The sequence below is a fragment of the Canis lupus genome, chromosome 2 (genome assembly GCF_011100685.1).
Source record: "Canis lupus familiaris isolate Mischka breed German Shepherd chromosome 2, alternate assembly UU_Cfam_GSD_1.0, whole genome shotgun sequence".
In the NCBI taxonomy this organism is placed as follows: domain Eukaryota; kingdom Metazoa; phylum Chordata; class Mammalia; order Carnivora; family Canidae; genus Canis; species Canis lupus.
This window is the reverse complement of record NC_049223.1, coordinates 60371293-60391153: the sequence shown is the minus strand read 5'-3', so window position 1 is coordinate 60391153 and position 19861 is coordinate 60371293. Positions and strand designations below refer to the sequence as shown.

At 42.7% G+C, this 19861-nt stretch overlaps 2 long non-coding RNA genes across 4 annotated transcripts; both read right to left on the bottom strand.

The window, feature by feature from the left end:
• LOC102155313 lies at window positions 1-19832 on the bottom strand. Of its 2 annotated transcripts, XR_005355749.1 has the most exons (7): window positions 19701-19832; window positions 16522-16810; window positions 5789-6632; window positions 4808-4901; window positions 4637-4681; window positions 3492-3560; window positions 1-302 (listed from the first exon to the last, which is right to left on the bottom strand). It is a non-coding gene; the product is annotated as an uncharacterized LOC102155313 (long non-coding RNA). The 2 variants fall into 2 exon arrangements; XR_005355750.1 differs by lacking the exon at window positions 4637-4681.
• On the bottom strand, window positions 8579-16512 carry LOC119876075. Of its 2 annotated transcripts, none has more exons than XR_005355774.1 (3): window positions 15613-16512; window positions 13784-13871; window positions 8579-8664 (listed from the first exon to the last, which is right to left on the bottom strand). It is a non-coding gene; the product is annotated as an uncharacterized LOC119876075 (long non-coding RNA). The 2 variants fall into 2 exon arrangements; XR_005355773.1 differs by having other exon boundaries at window positions 8585-9902.
• Window positions 19833-19861: the final 29 nt, after the last annotated feature.

The following is a 19861-nucleotide window of genomic DNA, read 5'->3' as shown; positions in this document are numbered from 1 at the left end:
GAAGATGGCAGTATCTTTATCAGAATTCTGCAAAGATTTGGATAAAGTTATTTTACTGGCATGTTAAAAATTAAAAAGTTTTAGAGCAAGGATGGCAATTAGTTTGCATTAACACTGATCAAGAAGTAGCGGCTGTCTGGAGGACTCTGTTGGGAGGATCTGGGGCCATTTATAGGCTTAGCAGGCGGCAGTGCTGAAATCTCTTCGAAATGTCTCCTGGGGTGAGGGTGATGACAAGTGGTAGCACCAGAGTTGAGGACCGGCCACCCTTGGCACCTGAAATAGTTTCAGACCCGGCACCTCTGAAAAGGAAAAGAACAAGTCTATTTTCCAGGATTCTGTGGCTTAGTCTAGCAACCTCCAAAGCAAATCAAAAATAGCAAACATTAATAAGATCTTCAAGTCTTTTCCAAATGTCAGGAGTTAGAGCAAAATACAAATAAATTAATCCACTGGGAGCTGCTTCTATTCGTTTCTCCCTCCCAGTAAAAACACAGCTCCAAAATTTAGGAATTTCTAACAGTCTTTTTAAACACAAGAAAACAGGTCTGCTGCCAGGCAAAGAATTCAAACGCACTCGCTCTGCACTTTGATGATACATTCCAAGGCTGCACAGAGAGGGAGGAGGGAGTTAAACATCTATGATGGGTCTGAATCCCAACAGGAAGCACAAAGGCAGGGTCATGTGTGGGCGTGAGGGGTATGTCAGCTGGACAGAGCACACTCCCACCTGAACCATCCACTGCGCAGGCTATCCCACCTCCTCTCACTAGCCTCTGGAGCAGCTTTAGGTTTTCAGACTCAAGGGCAAAAACCAAGAGCCTGCATGGGCATTGTTGCCTATGACCAAAAGATCTTCCCTGGCTACTTGTTACTACTAAAGATGGTGCTTATGAGGCCATGACTCCAGGGCTCCACCTTCTAGTGGGTAGTAGATTAGGCTTACCACTAGACAGATGGTTTCTCTGCACACCGTCTTCCTTATGTCCTCTGAAGGAGTACACTTCCCCCCTCCATAGATATTGGGCATGGCCATGCTTTGGGCCATTGCCTCATGGCAAGTGAGGTGTGCCTCCAGCCCACCCCAGTGTTGGGCTTGGCCATGTGACTTCCATTAGCCAATGGGATGTTAGTGGTTCTGATATAATCAGAGGTTTCCCTTCTTGTGTTTTAGCCATCACTGGGAGAGAAACATGCCCAGACAAATCCCTGGTCTGAAGAGGATGAGAAACATTTGGAGCAGACCTAAACCCAACCACAGCTTGGATTCAGGCCTGCCAGAGCCCAGAAGAGGTCAAGAAAGCTATCCCAGCCAACACAGGTGTAAGCAAGAATAAATGACTTAACTTTAACCACTGAGTTTAGGAGTGATTTGTTACACAGTTACTGTGGCAACAGTTGACAGGTACAGTGGGTGTGTGAGGCCTTAGGCAATTTACTTTCCCTGTCCCTCGGTTTCTTCACACAGTGAAAGGGTACAACAGTGGTGCCTCCTCATGGGGGCTGTTTTGAGGATCAACAGACACAAGGCATCTAAGTGACTGATGCAGAATGAGCATTAATAAATAATCCTCCTCTTGGTCTCTTTCTCCATTTATGTTTTCGTTCTGGCACAGATTGGTGGGGGAAAGGGGGGATAGCCAGGTGTGAGAGTAATTTCAAAACCAAGACTATGTCTACACTAGCGAAGGAGCCTAGATCTGCCCCTCCTTCTTCAATTAAGTATTGTTGCTCCCACACATATCAAAGGCCCTGCCATATGCAGCATCCTGGGTTACTACTCAGGACACAGACTTATGTGGTCTCAAATCTTAGACGGGCTGGGACGCCTGGGTGACTCAGCGGTTGAGCGTCTGCCTTTGGCTCAGGACATGATCCTCGGTCCTGGGATCCAGTCCCGCATCAGTCTCCCTACCTCCCTGCCTCCCTGCAGGGAGCTTGCTTCTCCTCTGCTATGTCTCTGCCTCTTTCTGTGTCTTTCATGAATAAATAAAATTAAAAAAAAAAAGATCTTAGAATGGCTGTAAGACAGCAGACAGTCATGGGTAAAGCTCTGGCGGCGGGAAGGAGGAGCCTGGGGAGGGGCTACAGATCCTGGGCCACTCAACAGCCTCTAGGGCCAGGCTGCAAGAGGCAAGTTACTCTCCTTGAGGCTGTGGTGTGGGGGAGTTACAGATCACTAAAGTCTGCAAGAAACTTCTGGAAGTTCTACCCCAAACCTAGCACCAATGAAGTGGCCCAGGGCAAGACTGTGGCTTGGAGCTCAGAGTTGAGAATTCAGAATCAGAAGGAGAAAGAGTCCCCTGGAAGACACTCAGGAACAAGCCAGAAGATTCATCTGGGCTGGGTGCTTTGCAGGACCCCAAGGCAGGCACTGAGAAGCACAGTGAAACAAGAAAAACCTTGAACTCTTCCAGACTGCCTGAGGTTCGAACTCTGGCTCAGCTATTTACTAGTTGTGTGACTTTGGGCAAGTTAGGTAACATCTCTGAACCTTATTTTCCTTAGGGTATTAGATACCAGAATTCTCTTGTCAGGTCCTTATAAGCATTAAAATCATTACATATATAAAGCACTCAGAATGGACTAGAGTAGGTCTATTATTATTGCTGTTGTTACAGGCTCACAACCCCATATCTGAATCTCTTGAGCTAGAGATATACGTTTTATAATTTCGAATTGTTCAGATTTTAGCAAAGAAATGTGCACATATAAATATTTTAGAAAAGAAACACGGAGCCCTTATAAAATTGTAGCAGGGTCTGGGGCTGCATTCTGTAACAAAATTATGTGAATATTTATGCAGTGAAATGTATGAATATTTAGATCAAATAAAAACTATAAATAGCTTGAAGTCTGTGTGGGTCAGGTTTTGTTACTATGTAAGATTTTTCAAAAAAGAAAGTAAACAAAAACAAAAAGAACTTTGAGTTTCTGGAGCTTTGGGGTTTTGGGAAATGCATAGAGGGATGGTGGCTTCTATCACTGGAAGTGATTGGAGGCTGCATAAGTGTGTGAGGCCAGGAGCAAAGGGCAAAGAAAGGTCTGGAAAGACTGTGCGGGTGGTCTTGGAGCTGAGACTCTCAATGATTGGAAAAGCCTTGAAGGCAGGACTCAGGGAGCAATACAGGTACCAATGTGGGCAGGAAAAGGAGCCCAGGATGGATTGCTAAGAATTTGTCAAGAGGTAAACTAAGATTGGATTACAAGAGCCTTGAATGCCAGAATAAGAAATATGTATATATAAATTCTATATAGTGAGTTTTACTAGGATGAAACTGAGCACTCTCTGCTTCTGATATAAAGCCAGGCAGGTCCTTTAGAAAGGATGGTCTGGAGCAATGCCCTCATGCAACTGTGTGCCTTGCTCTAGAATGCTCTTTCTTTGACCTTCCAAGTCTTGCTCAGCCACGCCACCCACTATGGGACAGTGCCTTTTACCACAGTGGCAGATACTGTCAGCTTCCCACCCAGGTCACCTTGGTACTCACCTGTTGACACGGAAGGATGCTCACTGAGAATGCCTATGCGTTTCTGCCAAGAGATTTTTCTGGTGGACTCTGAGCTCACAAGCAGAGTAAATGGGAAACACAAAGAGTTAATGTCCTCAGAAACACCCCTTAACAAGTGACTGTCAATAATAGCTCCCATTCCTTCAGCCTTCAGGTAGCAGTTAAGGATAACACTGAGGCATGTTCCCCACTGTCTTCTAGGCCCCAGATGTCCCCTAGCAGTAACATTCAATGCATCTTATGTTGGCCTCCTGCCTATATTGTTTTGGTTTCATTCCTTAAAGGTAGGGATCCAAGTTTTGGGATCACCTTCAAAATAAACTGGTTGCACTTAAGTCTTTGTCTCCAGATCTGCTTACGGGAAACCCTACCTAAGTCACCAGTCATAGGAATGGACTTGACACTGCACTGACAAATTCATGCCTTGGTTCATGGTTTCTGCCAAGAGAAGCTAAGCATCTTGAGGACAGGAATTTTTAATTCACTTTTGAATCCCTGTGGTCCCTGGCAGAGGGTAAACATCAAAGAACGTGGATTGACCTGGAAAATTGGGTATGTTGCAATTACTTGCAAGTGGCTAAAGGTCATCAATGACTTCAGAGGTCAAAACTTAGCTTCTGGGTTTTAGTCCTTTGCTGTTACACTGACTGGCTTGATGATCTTAAGCAAGGCTTAGCTAATCTCTCTCTAAGTTTTAGTCCCTATCTATGAAATAGGGATAATAAAACTTGTCCTATGGAGCTACTATGAGAATTAAATGAAATCATGTATATGAAGCACCAAGCATATTTCCTGCCTCTCTGTGTTAATCATAGCTCTATACCCACCCTGTTCCCAAATAACCCCCTTCTTTACCCCTCACCTGTCCATAACCAATTCTTTGAGTCATGCTTCTCTTACCTACTTATTGAAATGGGTTCAAGGTCACATGCATATAATTTACTGCATCTTATCTCCCAAGCAGAAAATCTTAATCTTTAAATGAAGGCTTTGTGGCAATTTTTCCATCTTTCATCGCTAGCCCCCAACACAGACATTTTCACACACGCATCCAAATGCATAGACTTATTCTTTACATTGCCTGGGCCCTAGAATACTTGGAATAATACAAAGAATGGTCTTACCCATGAAGCTTATCATGAAGATCACAAACATGGAGCAGGAAACCCCTAAATGATGTTCCACAGTCAAGAAACGTGTAGCATCCACATGGGATGTATGTGTGAGTGTGTGTGAGTGTGTGTGTGTGTGTGTGTGAATATGGAGATGCATGCTTATGCAGGCATAGATCTTACCTGTCTTACTTCTTTAGTTCCCCTCCTGCAAGCAAATGTGGAGTCAGAAGACATTTTGATAGCATAGTAAGAGTCAGAGTTCTGGTTTCTAGTCCTAAAAAAGAGAGAGGGTTGGATAACTCTAAACATCTCAGCTTCCTCTCTGGGCCTCAGTTTCTCAACTTGTAGGAAGAAGGAAGAGTAAATGTTTTCTAAGGATCCATTTATAATGGTCTTGGGTTTAGAAAGTTAAATTAGAGAAAAATCTGAATATAAGAAGAATGCACCATGTGGTTTCACATTGTTCCTTTTTAAAACACCAACTGAAAACTGATGTGTTAAAAAAAAATGTCCATGCTATTACACCCACTATGCCTTCTTTATGAACTGGGGTAAGGAGGAGAGATTTATTTGAAAGTCAATAGACTACAGTATTTACAGGTCTACTGTATGTGCTAGTTTAAATTCAACATTTTGAATGGGGTAGAAACAAACACATCGGAATTTGACCAAGGATACATTCGTATGTCAGTTTAATGCTCCAGCTGTTTAATCAAAATATGAATAAAAGGTCTAAAGCCCAACAAGCAAAAATATCATAGTTGTGGGATTCAGTGATTGCTTCCCCATTGTCATCCAATTACTGTGTAATTTTTCCCTGTGACTGAATAACTAACTGTTAGCAAATAATGAAAAGGCAATTACAGCCACGCTTTGTTCCTATTACTCCCTTCGTTTTATTCTGGCTGTAATTATTGTCAGCGCTGGAGGTTTACTGTACCATGGAAGCAGCACCAGGAAGGAAAATGGAATGGGCCTGGTGCATGGAAAATTGCAAATGTCACAGCTACCTTCATCGGCACTGTTGGACTTCTGAGATTAAAAAAAATCAGAGGAGAAAGCTCTCCATGTGGGTTTTACAAATTCTCTACCTCAAGCTGTTGTGGCAACTGGGAGAGTGGAGACAGGGGTGAGGGTGGGGGGCGAATGGGGAATCGGTACCATGTTTGTCCTATGTGCCTGTGTGCAATTCCCAAAGGACTGTGCCTTTTGCCGCAGTCTGCCTGAAAGCAACTCTTGAAACTCTTCTTTTAGCCTCTGCTTCTCATTAATGGTCTCCATGCTGCTTCATAATGGGGAGTGGCATATAAATGATGCATTTTATGGGGTTTGATCTTTCTTCAGAGAGGAAATATGCTGCATATGGACAGATGTCAGAAAAGAAAATGATGATTGTGCCCTCTTTGTGTGGTTACTGGGACCTATTTTTAGAAGCTTAAACTGATCATATGTAATGTACCTTCCTTTTTTACTTTATTTTTATTAAAAAGAATCTGTTAAAAAATTAAGAATTTTTAAAAACCAAACAAAAGAATAGAGGTACCTTTCTGATATTTTTATCTTTTATTTGCTTAATAAACATATCCCGAGTACCTACAATGTGCAAGGTAGTAGGCTAGGTACTGAGGAATCAAAGATGAGTATGACATGAACCCTAACTAAAAATGCTCCATCTTTACACTCAAATAAAAATCTCTCTGCATGAAAAGCAACTAAGCATAGTCAAAAGTCAAAAGAACTGTATGTTTAAAGACCTGGATTCTAATTCAAATTCTACAACTTATTTACTGATTTATTTTTGCTGTATCAGTTAGCTACTGCTGTGTAACAAACTATTTCCCAAACTCTGTGGCTTAAACCAACAATCATATATAACTAAAACTTATCGGTCTGCAGGTCAGTGGCAGGCTGTACTCCTGGTTGGGATTGGCTGGAAGCTTTGCTCCACATGTCTGTTCTCTTCCTTCTTGGAACAGCCGGCCAGCCTGTATTGTTCTTCTCATGTCTGAAGAGCAAGAAAGCAAGCAGAGAAATGCAAACACACCCACCAAGCAATTTCAGGTCTCTGCTTTAGTTATGTCTGCTAACATCCTATTGACCAAAACAAATTACATGGTTAAACACAAAACCAAGGGTCAGGAAAATATACTCTACCTCTCCATGGGAAGAACTTCAGAGATAGATGATAAAGGGATTGAATACAGTTCAAAATGAAGAGCTGGAGGAATTAATGGAATCCACTTTACTTGCATGTAATTCCATGCCTCAGTTTCCTTGTCTGTAAAAATGGAGGTTTGCTTTACCTGCTTTAATTTTTTAAAAAGTTTTTTATTTATTTATGATAGTCACACACACAGAGAGGCAGAGACTTAGGCAGAGAGAGAAGCAGGCTCCATGCACCGGGAGCCCAACATGGGCTTCGATCCCGGGTCTCCAGGATCACGCCCTGCGCCAAAGACAGGCGCTAAACCGCTGCACTACCCAGGGATCCCTGCTTTACCTGCTTTAAAATACTATTGGAAGGATCAAAAGAGGCGAAGAGTATTCATATGTTTGACACTATAAAGAACGATAACTGTGTAAATAATTACTGCTCTTACCTACTTTTATTTTATTTTTTAAAAAGATTTAATTTATTCATTCATGAGAGACACGGGGGTGGGGGTGGGGGGCGGCGGGGAGAGAAAGGCAGAGACACAGGCAGAGGGAGAAGCAGGCTCCATGCAAGGAGCCCAATGCGGACTCGGTCCTGAGTCTCCAGGATCACACCCTGCGCTGAAGGTGACGCTAAACCGCTGAGCCACTGGGGCTGCCCTCTACTTTTAATACCATAAAGTGTTATGATTTCTTTTTTTTTTTTCCAGAACAAAACAGGAGATTCTCCATAAACTTCACATTTCTTTTAGTTCAACCATCAGGTATTCTTTCATCAGAGGTATTAAAATGGAAAATGGGAATGTCTTACTTATAGTAATGTCTTACTATTCGTTCTTGTATTTGTAAAATAGGGCCCTTCTCCAAGACCCTGATCTGATTTAAGGGCAGAAGAATCTCAAAAGCTATTGTTTTGGTTCCTGTGGCGGCCAGCCCTGAGAGTCCCCTGGGTTTAAGGTGGAAGGAGAAAACATTTATAGGCTAACACAGCTGCTTTGGCAAACTACTGCCCTTGGGTTATTTCCATAGCAAAAGGAAAGAAGGTTATAAGGGGTTGATTGGCCATAAATAAATAAGCAAGGATATATACATTCACAAGGACAGGAGAAAGGCAGATTAGTAAAACCAGAGATAAGGACATAGTTAAAAAACAAAACAAAACAAAACAAAAAAAAAAACCTCAGAGGATCTGACAGATTTGGATTTGAATCCTTGCTCTACTACTTAATAACTGGTTTATTTAGCTCCTTGGAGCTTCTTGTTTCCTTATTTGCAAATTTGGGATCTAATACCTTACTCGTTGTACTCTTGTGAGGACTCAGTGAGATATAATACATACATAAAGTTCCTAGCATTGCACCTGGTACATAGTATATACCCAAGAAATTAGTTCCCTTTTCCCATCCAGATATTTTGAAGTTTATTTTCCTGAGAATATGTCAGGTCACAGTTATTCAGTTCTATGACCAAGACCGTGAAATACTTTATTTTCCCCATTTACCATATCTCAGGCTAGCATGGATCGCAGTAATAGCAAAGTCTCCAAGAATAACTTTGATAACACGAGCAGACTGACTAAAATGTGTTTTGCCTGAGAACATCTCAATCACTGCAGAAGTCAGAGAACCCAAAGAACTTGTCCTCCTTGCATGTGTTGTACCACATCTGGTGCTATTTTCATTTGGCAAAATCCTATTCATATATAGATTAACTGTATTCATCCTCCAGGCCAGGTCATCTCTGCTTCTGTCTCTGTCTGTCTGTCTGTCTGTCTCTCTCACATATATACATAAACAACTTGCCTTAAATATGGTCGTCGTCTCTTGGGGGCCCAGATTGTAGCAATTTGAAAGCAAATTGGAAAGCCAGACCCTCTCATCGGGCTCAGAGGGAACCATGTGAGAACAGTATAAAAGAGAAAGAAGAAAGAAGTTGTTTACATGAGAATATTGATGTGAGTATCCTAAGAAACATAGCCAGCTAAATTCAACATATGTATTTTTAAAAAACACAAGTGAACATACAGGATGTATTGCAGGAATATAATATTTAATACTAGAATAAATTCAATATTATTAACCACATGAAGTTAAGGACAATAATTATGTGACAATCTCAGTAGAAAGTAGAAAAAAATGTTTTCTAGCAGGGACATCTAAAATTTCTTTTTATTTATGTTTTTAAAATATGGAACTAGTAGAAAACAGCCATCATCTGATAAAGAGACTATAGCAAAAGACATACTCAGTAGAAAAGCATTAAATGTGCTCCTTTTATTTTTATTTTTTATTTTTTTTCTACTTTTTTTTTAAAAAATATTTTATTTATTTATTCATGAGAATACACAGAGGAGAGAGAGAGAGGGGCAGAGACACAGGCAGAAGGAGAAGCAGGCTCCATGGAGGAAGCCTGACGTGAGACTCGATCCCAGGTCTCCAGGATCACACCCTGGGCCAAAGGCGGCGCTAAACCACTGAGCCACCCAGGGTGCCCAAATGTGCTCCTTTTAAGACAGTATAAGTCAATAACTCAGTGCCTTTATACTAACAATAACCACCTAGAAAGTGGTAGCAAGATAGGGTATTACCTACAACAAGTTAGAAAGTATCAAGCGCACAAAAGTCTTCTAAGAAGAAAAATAAATAAATGAAAACATTTTTCAAGGGCAGAAAGGAAGATTTAAATTAAGGAGCAGACATAAGGTGGGGGTTCAGTTGGTTGAGCACCCGACTCTTGATTTTGGCTCAGGTCATGATCTCGGAGTCACGGGATTGGGCCCCACATTGGGCTCTACACTCAGCATGGAGTCAGCTTGTCCTTCCCTCTGTTCTTCCTGCTCATGCTCTAAATACATACATACATACATACTTAAAAAAATAAAACATGCTCCTGGATGGAATGGCTTGGCAATAAAAAGATGTTAGATCTCCACAAATAAAAATTAAAAAAATATAATTCCAATCAGTGCCCTAACCAGATTCTGTACTTTATTGGTATTTAAGAGAGATATCATCACCAGTGAATGGGCAAGTGCAGATTATTTACTTAGTAAAAGGAGAAATGAACTCACAGCATGGAGAATTTGGATCACAACCTCACACCATAGACAAAACCATAAGCACTAGATGAATGAGATGAATTAAGACTGAAATATGGATAGTAAAACTTAAGAAATATAATCAGCAAATGCGATAAATATAACTGTGACCTTGGAGTAGATGTTGATTTTTTGGGTCAAAATCTAAAAGAGCAAATGATATAGTAGGGGGGAAAAAGGGCAGTGGGGTACCAAAAAGATATGAATATTTATTTCCCAGAAAGGAAAATAGAAATAGGTAACATATATACAAAGCTCATGCCTTGCTGATAGTCAGAAAAATGAAGATGAGAACACAATGTAATGGCATTTTATACCCGTCAAATTGGGAAAAGCATCTGGCCATCTGATAATATGCAGTGATGGTGAGGATGTTAGGACACAGGCACTCTCCTGCATGGATTGCTGGTGGGAATAATTAATGAGGTATTTTGGAGAGAAATTTGTCAGTAATTAGTGAAATTAAATATAAATAAATCCTGGGATCCTAGAGACCCCCTCCCATGAGTGTCTATCCCAGAGACATTCTCCCAAAGGTTCACATCAAGACATGGATGGAGTCTGATTTTTGAAGCATGGTTTGAATTGGCAGAGCTGGAGATGCAGAGGTGTCTATCAGAGGCAGAACGGAGGGGTGAACTGTGTTTCTGGTACACAGTCCCTTACCTGCAATTTTGAAAAGGAAAAATCTCTGAAAATATGAAGGTTTTTTTTTTTTCCATAAATTTGAGACAAACTTGTTTGGTGGCAAAACTTGAATCGGCACAAAGCTAGCTAGATTCTCTTTATTTCAGTTAGTGTGACGATTCACACATTTTGATGTGGAAATATATTAACGGGCATGATGACGGGATGCTGCCTAGGGCTTGCAGCATGAGATGTGTAGTCCGGTGTCACCTAATTATAGCCCATAGAGCTATACAAAATATGTTCATATAAGTGTATGGAGAGAGACGCCTGTGTGGCTCAGTGGTTGGGCGTCTGCCTTCAGCCCAGAGCATGATCCTGGAGTCCCAGGGTCGAGTCCCGCATCAGGCTCCCTGCATGGAGCCTGCTTCTCCCTTTTCCTGTGTCTCTGCCTCTCTCTCTGTGTCTCTCATGAATAAACAAATAAAATCTTTAAAATAAATAAATAAATAAGTGTATGGAGAGGTGGATTCGAAGAGCCCCAATTAAATTCTCACCAGCAAGGATGCAACTATGGGAAGTCAGAGATTTGGATTAGGATGGGACATTTGGAATGAAGGGAAAAACATTTTTTTAAAATAGACTATAAAAAATGAAAAGAAGTACACTGGAAATGAAATGCAATGAAATGAAATTTAAAAAATAAAATAAGACAAAGCCAATAGATGATCATTGACCAGCAGTTCAGCTGTGAACTTCTATAGCAGCTTCCTACATGTATGTTGTTTCATTTTTACAAAAGTCTCATTTTCCCACACAATAACTTAAGACTTTCTTAAGTCTCTATCCTCCTCAAAGATTGAGTACTCAGAATTCGGAGCTTGAAACATACGTGTTGATTAGAAGTCTGTTGGGGCCAAATAAGTTCAGCTGGGGAGAATCATGATACTAGTGTTCAGGGGTGTGTTCTCACCAAGGTCAGCCCAAAAGATCAACTATCAACCAGCCAAAAGATCATTAGGTTTGTGAGGAGACCTGGCTTCAACTCCCAGCTCTGTCTGTTCTGTGACCTTGGGCAAGTCACTTTGCCTTGCTGGGCTTTGGTAGTCTCTATCTGGTCTCCGCCCTCTCCTGCAGATGACCTCTGTGATGGAGCCATTATGGATTCCTTGCAGGTGAGAACACACACACCTTCTGACATCTCCATGATTTTGCATGTCTAGTCTTCTCTGCTAAGCTACATGCCCATCACACCTCATTGCTCAGGGAAATCCCCAACTTGCCCTTCAAATCAGTACAAACCTCACTTCTACTGTGAAGCCTGTTCCCTCTCTGTTCCACTTACATCTGAGATAGATTTCACTTGGGGCATTTGCCAAATATTCTTTGGATGGATTTGAATGCATGACTGTTTTGTATAAAGATATAAACAGCTGGAGGACAGGAGCTGCATCTCATTCATCTCTATCATCCTGAGGCCTAGCACAGCTATACCATGTATTAGATGCTCAAAAACTGTTGGCCTTCACTTGGGGCTTTATTAATTTGCAAGTAGCAAGTAGACTTGCAACTACAGTCAACTGACTTCCTAGGACTTGCTTCCTCAGATGTAAAATGGGGCAAATAATATTTCATAAGGTTGGTGCAAAATAAAAGCATGATATCACTGAATCTCAGGGTAAGAAGGAATCCCAAGGGTCGTTTGTCCAACCACCCAATAGAAGCAGACATTTCACAGTGGCACTCAGTACCTCCCAAGGTAGCCCAATTCCATCTTTGGGGCAGCTCTGGCTTTTAGAAATGAGTTGAAATCTATTATTCTGCTGGGTCATCCAGGGATGCAGGAACACGCTGAGGGTGAGCTAGCCTTAATTCTCATCCCCCATCACACTGTATGTGTGTAGTCGAGACATTCACAACGATGTTCCATTCATCTAGCATCTGGGAGAGCAGGCTGATCTATGAAATACTCAGATGCTTTCTCTTGTATTTTGCATTTTGTTATTTAATTTGGATGATTCCTATCAGAAATATTTCAAAGTATGTAATTTTTTCCCTGCCTATTTACATGAAGGGTATGGATCATCCTTTAACCAAGCTGTTGATACGAATGACTGCATTGATGACGTAGCCTTTAAAATGGTGATGTTCTCAGGACTGCGGCCAGTGTATGAGGGGGTGGTCCCTGGACTAACCGATCCTAGGCAGCTCACATTCCATGTGCTTTGTGTTTTCTGTTACTTTTTATTTCTCTTCTAACACAAAACTAGAAGCAACCACTTGTTTCTGTAATTGTATCAGCTTCTTTTTTTTTTTTTTTGTATCAGCTTCTAATAAGCTCTTCCTGCCCCTGCCTCTGAATGGTTTGCTTAGAAAGTACCATCTCCAAAGTTGTTAGTAATGTTGGTAAAGTAAGAGTAAGTAAGATCACTCTCTGTGAAGTCCCTCTATGAACACAAGGGGCTTTGTGTTATCTATTTTGATTTAAGTTCTTTTCTCCCTTCCAGTTGGCTGTGTGCTGGATGGAAGGGTTCACCTCATATTTCATTGTACTGATGTGTCCCCTCCAGCTCTGCCTTTGCCCTCCTTCACCTTGTTTGTGTCTCTCAAAGCTGACACCTAACATCAGCCAGCTTCCCCTGCCAGCTGGATTTCAGTTGAGTTTGGGCAATGGGAGGAACCAGGGGAAGATTGCAGGAAAAAACGAGAGAGAAGTTAAAGTTATAATCTCCATTCCTTCCCATTCTGGGTGATGTTCCCCAGTTAGAGGATGCCACCCTCCATGACCACAATTCTTAGCAGGTAGCCTCTCCTCCAAGGCTCCTGGTCTCACTGGCTCTGGTGATACCATCCCTTTCCCCTTATCTTTTCAAGCTTTGGGATGGTAACAGTTCAGGATGATTCATCATCCCTTCTTCTTTCCCTTAATGCTACCCACACCTTTGAAGTTGTCCCTCCATTAAACACCCTGGAACCATCAGAGTGGATTATTTCCTGCTAACCTTGATTGAACCACTCACTCCCTTGACAAGTATTTATTGAGCATCTATGTGTTTGATACTGAGGATACAGTGGTGAACAAGACAGACATGTTCTTTCTTTTGGGCAACCTAAGTCTACCAAGGGAAGACACAGTTGTGACTGTGATGAGCATTTCAAAAGGGGAGTGTGGGATGCTTTGGGGCCTACAACTATGGCAAAGTGGTCCCCAGGTAAGAAAATGTAGCTGTCCCTATACGCAGCTAAAATAAAACGTTCATTCTCTAATTTTCTCCTACCTCAGTTCACAATAAACAATAGTTTCCATCTGCCAGGTCAAAAAGCGCACCAGGACATGATCATCCCGACTTTCTGAGCTACAGAGATCTAGAGGTAAGAGGCAGGGAGGGCAAAAGTGAGGCTCAGCACATGCCCTAAAGAGAGGAAGAGAGCCCCAAGTGGTGTTCAAACTGGAAATACCCTCAACTTTCTCCACCCCAAATCAGACACCATTAAGTTCTCCCAAACACTTCCTACAATTCCCTCCTGCTTCCAGGAGACTACTCCATGTAACATAAAAGAGTGACACTAAATCTAAAGGTAAAAGGGAAGACGTCATTACCAGATTAATACATCATGAAAAAAATTCACATTTCTGATAGATACTTAACAGTGCATTGGTGATTAAATTAATTGCACGTGGCGAACAGGAAGATAGCTCTTTAATGCATGTTAAATATTAACAATTTGAGATAATAGGAGTCTACACGGCTTCTCTTTACAGCTTCCTTTGTCAACGAAATGTACTTTCGTCGGAAGAAAGAGATGGTCTGGAATGTGATCGTCTTACCCAATGAAGGCCAGCCCTGCGCCCCACAACACCAGGGCCACCAGCAATCAGCTTAATCATAAATGACCGGAACCAAATGGATTCAGGCAGCCAGGCTGACTACTGAGTTTAAAAGTTTTATATATCAAGAGTCTGAATGCCAACTAAATCAAAACCTTTCAAGGCAAATCAAAGGGCCAGCAGATTTCTCCCCTGCTTCTGCCAAAAGCTTTGTTTCACCATTTCCTCCCAGGGCCGTCAGGAGGCAGCGGCTGCTGGGGTGAAGTTCAGCCCCATCCAGGGGCTTCTGTACCTGCTCCATTGTCCCCAGAAAGCCGACCATCACCTTTACGTTAAGAGCATCAGAGGGCGGGTGGCCGGGGAGGTGGGGGGAGCAAAAAGGAGCAAAACAAACTGATTGATTGCAAGCCCAGCTATGATGTCAGCATGAATTAATGTTTCCCACAGCCATGCTAATCAGCTCCATGACATAATCACGGCTTCTATTACACCGGTGAGACATCAAAGTTATTCCAAAGATAACATAACACAACACTCGAAGCCCCAGGAAACTTCCACCACCGCTTTTAGATGTTTTATAAGGTTACCGATCTTTTCATTGCTGGGGAAACAAAAAAGCTGAAAGGAAACAGAATATTGAATTTGGGATGAATCAGGGTTGGAAAGTGATTTCATCGCAAATTCCAAATGTTCAAAGAGATAGTACCAATTAAAAAGCTGCAAGGGGTCGCCCTGTAGAAGCAGCTCTGAGCAAACCTTTCTTAGGCGGGCAGATGGGCACAATTCCCAAATTGAAAAAAAAAAAAATCTAAGTCTGTATGAAAGGTATTTGTTCAAATGAGCAAATGAGCCCACGAAAAGTGGGTAAGATAGAAGAGTACGGAGCTCAAGATTTGCTTCTCTCCCCTGACCTCTTCCAGATATTTGCCTTCGGGCCAACTATTAATATCTCTGAGACTCATTCTTCCTCTGGAAACTGGAAATCATGATATCGAGCTCACAGCAGCGTTGAAGGGCTAAAGCGGGGAATATATTCACAGCCCTGCGTCAGAGTGGGCACCCGGTCAGCGCTCCAGTTATTATTACTACTACCGATGAACATTTGACATTACTCAACCCCAATACGCTATTATTACTAGTCGTAACACTTGTTTACAGCGTATGCTGTGCTGATGATCCACACACGCCACCCTCGTAAGTGCTCACAATCCTATGAGCTAGGTGCTGTTAGCCTAATTGACAGATGATGAAATTGGGGGACAGGGAGGTTTAAGTTACCTGAGACAGAGACAAGACGTGACAGCTGGACTTCAGACCCATGCCATCGGGCTCCAATCTGTGTTCTTCACCACTACTTTCTCTATACTTTGCAACCGAGTGTACACACATACACACACACACGTAGGCACACAGCACATTTATGCACCATCTAGAGTGAATGTTGCCAGTCCCTAACCATTTATCCTGATGATTGCAGACTTGGCTTTTGCAGCTTGACCTACTAGAATGTGAGGTCCAGCAACTCCACTTGCTCAGTATGACCTTGGGTAAGTCACTCAACCTCTCTGAGACTCAGTCCTTGATCTGTACAATGAGAATACTCCAAGAACCTACCCCTCAAAGTCTTGTTGTGGGAGTTAAATGAGATGGAACCTTTCAAGTGCTTAGCACCGTGACCAAAGCTTGATAAACACCTTTTAAGTTTAGCTATTGCTATTATTATAAACAAATAAAAATTATGTCTGTCTCAGTCTCTGTCTCTTTCTCTGTCTCTCTTTCTCTCTCACACACACTCACAGATCAGTGGCAATTGCGGGCCTATCTGGGATGGAAGCTTCTAGAAGCATATGCATCTGACACAACTATTCGTGCTACAAGGTTTCCCTCAAAGCATCTGAGAGTTACAGAGGAGGGAAGGGAGGTGGCCACTCCACATCCTACAGATGCCCCTTCCTCTCTCAGACCCTCTGCAGGCAGGTCCCTGTCTCAGCAGCTGCCCACTTCCTAGGTATGTGGGCGGTTCTGAAGGATGCCCATAGGAGGACGGCAAGCTTGCCCGGAGATGAGCCTCCAGGGCCAAGAATTCCACTGAGACAGGGGAGAACGGGGTGTTGCCAAGCCTCCTCTGCAGGCTCACTATGTTCCCTAATGGTTTCCTACTAGGTGAGGAAGCCTCAGTTTGCCTACTTGCTCAGTCTCCTCTATGCCCCGTGGCCATATGATCTGTGTGTTGATTTGCAGAGGAGCAGTGGACACCTGGCTCCTTTACTTGATAAAATGAGCAGTCCGAAGTAAAAGGGACACCATGGCTTTTGTGGTGTTTCTGCCACCATGTGGGTCCAGCAGGGGACAGTGGTGCTGTGAGGAGGGTGGCGTGGGGGCCATCTTCGGTCCTGGGGGAGCCACCATCAAAGCTTCACTCTGGGCCCCCAGGAGTCCTTCTCTGAGGATCCATCTACGGGTCAGACAGCTGGACCTGAGGAGGACAAGAGGGTTAATAAGAAAAGGATGGGAGCAGAGGCCAAGAAGAGAGCACAAAGGGAAGAGACAGACAAGAGGGACATGGAAAAGAAGAGTAGCCCCTTGCAGAAAATGTCGTGTCTCTAACTGTGGCCTTGGTTGTTACCCATTTAACTTAGTTTATTTGAGGCTGATGAAGAATGAATGAATGAATGAATGAACGAATGAATAAAACCAAAAATCAGCTACAATTTTGCCTAGAATTGGCTGGTTCCTTCAAGTGAAGAATCCCAGCTAACCTGGTTCCTTCTGCTTCTGGGAATTTTATAATGCGTCTGTGAGGTATTTCCTTTGATTTATTTACTTCCTTCCAACTTTTTTAGAATAGACAAAATTGGGGAGGAAGATGTCTAAATCAAGGAAGCCGACCCCTGTGACCTTCCTAAGTTTAGTGGCAATCTACTTTTCTGAAGCTGAAGCTAAACTAAATTTGGTACCTGATACATTCATTCTACAGATCAGTCTTGAACACGGTGCCTAACTGGGGACCCAGTGGTCACATATCCCCTGCCCTTGGGTTGCTTATGATCTAGAGGAAGAAAGAAATACAATACGGAGTGGTCAGTCAATGCAGTACTAGACACACCAGGTGACCAACTCACACCTGCTTGGCTTTACTACTGATTTCAGTCAGGCCTGAGTGGACAGCACCAGGCAGGGTGCATCCCATTGTAAGCCAACAACCTGGGTGTCACACAGCTTCATTTGCTGGATGCCCCTTGGCATCCTAGAAGCTGTGGAGAGCTTGCTCAGCCCATGTTCCTGCACAGCTAGAAAGTGTAAGGAAATTAATAATTCCTGGAGCAACATTTGGCCAGTAGGGACCGAACCAGCGGAGAGACGACTGAGATTCCCATCCTTCAGGTGGCCACGCTGGCACGACTCCATACACTTCCCAGCCGCAATATCAATAATGGACCGTAACGTTGCTCTTCTTCCTTCCTGGTTTTACTCTCCCTGCACCCTGAGGTCACCTTCCAAATGAACGACCTCGGCCCAAGTGCTTGGGTTGCTTTTGAGGGACCCAAGTCAAACAAAGTGATCTAGGTCATTCTAGAGGCATCAAACCTCATCTTGGGGGCAACAGAGGCAGGCATCCTGATAATGTGTAAACCAACCACTGAATGTTGAGTGGATGGTGGGCAAATCGAGATGCGCAATGAGGGAGAGGTAGAAAAGAGGCCCGTGCAGAAAGCACAAGTTGGAGCTAGAAAAACACGGCATGTTTGCAGGACTGCATTAGGCAGAAAGCCCACTCACATTAGAAAAATGTGTCTCTGGAACCAGACCGAAGACTTCTTTCCTGTCCTTGTTGGTAGACCCAAGAGCTACCTCTTTGCTATTGCAAGTAATCATATGGGCTCTGGCAAAGGAGTTGTTTGAGTTTTTTTATTTGTTTATTTGTTTTAGCAAACATATTTGCATTTTGTGAAAGACCCATAGGAAAGCATTTTGTATGGTAGGTGGAGGCCTTCGGCTTGCTGGACCAGAGAAAGCAAGCAAAGAGTAGAGCAGGCCGGGTGGAACCTCTAGGAGCCTCAGTCCCTTCATCTGTAAAATGAGCCCATATGTCTCAGGAAGAACTAAGTCACTGGTACCGATGGTATCAGAACGAAGATTGTCAGTACAACCGATCCAGTCTGGGAAAATAAATGCAGTTGACCAAACTTCTTTGGACCAAAATGACAGACCACATCCATCCAGCCATCTCTTGGAAGAGCAGGTGTAAATAGTTTCCAGCAAGTAAGATATTCCAATTGAACACAGCGGGGCCGGGGAAGGGCACGGGGGGTAAAAGGCAGAGGGGGCTGGAAGCGTAATTGTACATTTTGACATTAAATGAATTACATGGAAATTATATGCAAATCATTATGTAAATGCGGCATATGTTGTTTTCGAGTTAACAGCTTGGACACTTTTAATAATTGCAGCATTTTTCAGGGTGAATTAAGAGCCCCAATAAACTATATTTAGGATCTACTTCAGATGAACAGGATTTAATGGCCTTTGTTTTTCATTTTAAGTGGCTCAGGTTAAGACAGAAACTTGAAATTCTCTCCCTTAGCCCTCCGAAGGCCATTATATATTATACCAGATTCTTCAAATGACAATGAGGCTATAGGACAATTAATAAGCACATTAATGCCAAAAGCCTTTGAAAATATGAACTTCTCAAGAGAGCACTGCTTTATTTTATTTTATCCTTTTATGCCTTGTGAACTGATGTCAAAGATTAAAATGAAATATCCTTCCTTCTATTGTATTATTCCTCCCTAATTTAAGAAAAAGGAACCCCAACATCACATTTCTGGTTCTTTTTTCTTCACTCTTGCAAAATGTCCTCAAAATGCTTATTTTCTGAGAAAACTCGGCCACTGTCCAAGCACGGTAGGTAGAGCGAGTGAAGAAGAGGCTTTCAATTTCCTTTGCAGACCTTCATTTCGGGAAATATTTTAGGCTAGATAACCCGAAGACTCTCAGATTACAAAACCTCTAGAACTAGTGGATGACATACAATGAACATCCTTTTAAAGGCAGCAAAGCGGAGCTTGAAAAAAAAGAAAAAAAAAATCAGGGAAATCCCCAAAGGCTTAAAACAGAGAAGCCTTTGAAGTCTGCAGAGTTACACGTGAAACGATACTGCAGCTGCCCCAGGGTGGGGGCTTCGTGGCAGCCAGTCTGGGCAAAATGGGGGCTTAGGTATTCACCACCACACGGGGATAGGAATTAAGGCTTTACATAAAGTCAGGACACTCAAGGAGCTACATCCCCTGTGACAGGGTGGACCAGGCAATCTTCTCACCAGCAAAGAAAGAGAAAGAACATGGCTTGTTGTAGACCTGTACCTGGGGGTCAGCTGGGCCCCTAAGTTGAGGGATGTCCACTGGAAGTATCCCCATGGGCAGCTAGCAGACTTAGACAAGCACCGTGGAAGGACACAGTCCCAAACCTGCTTCTATAGGTTTCCCTCACATAAAGCTCCGCTGACAATGAGGTCACAATGCAC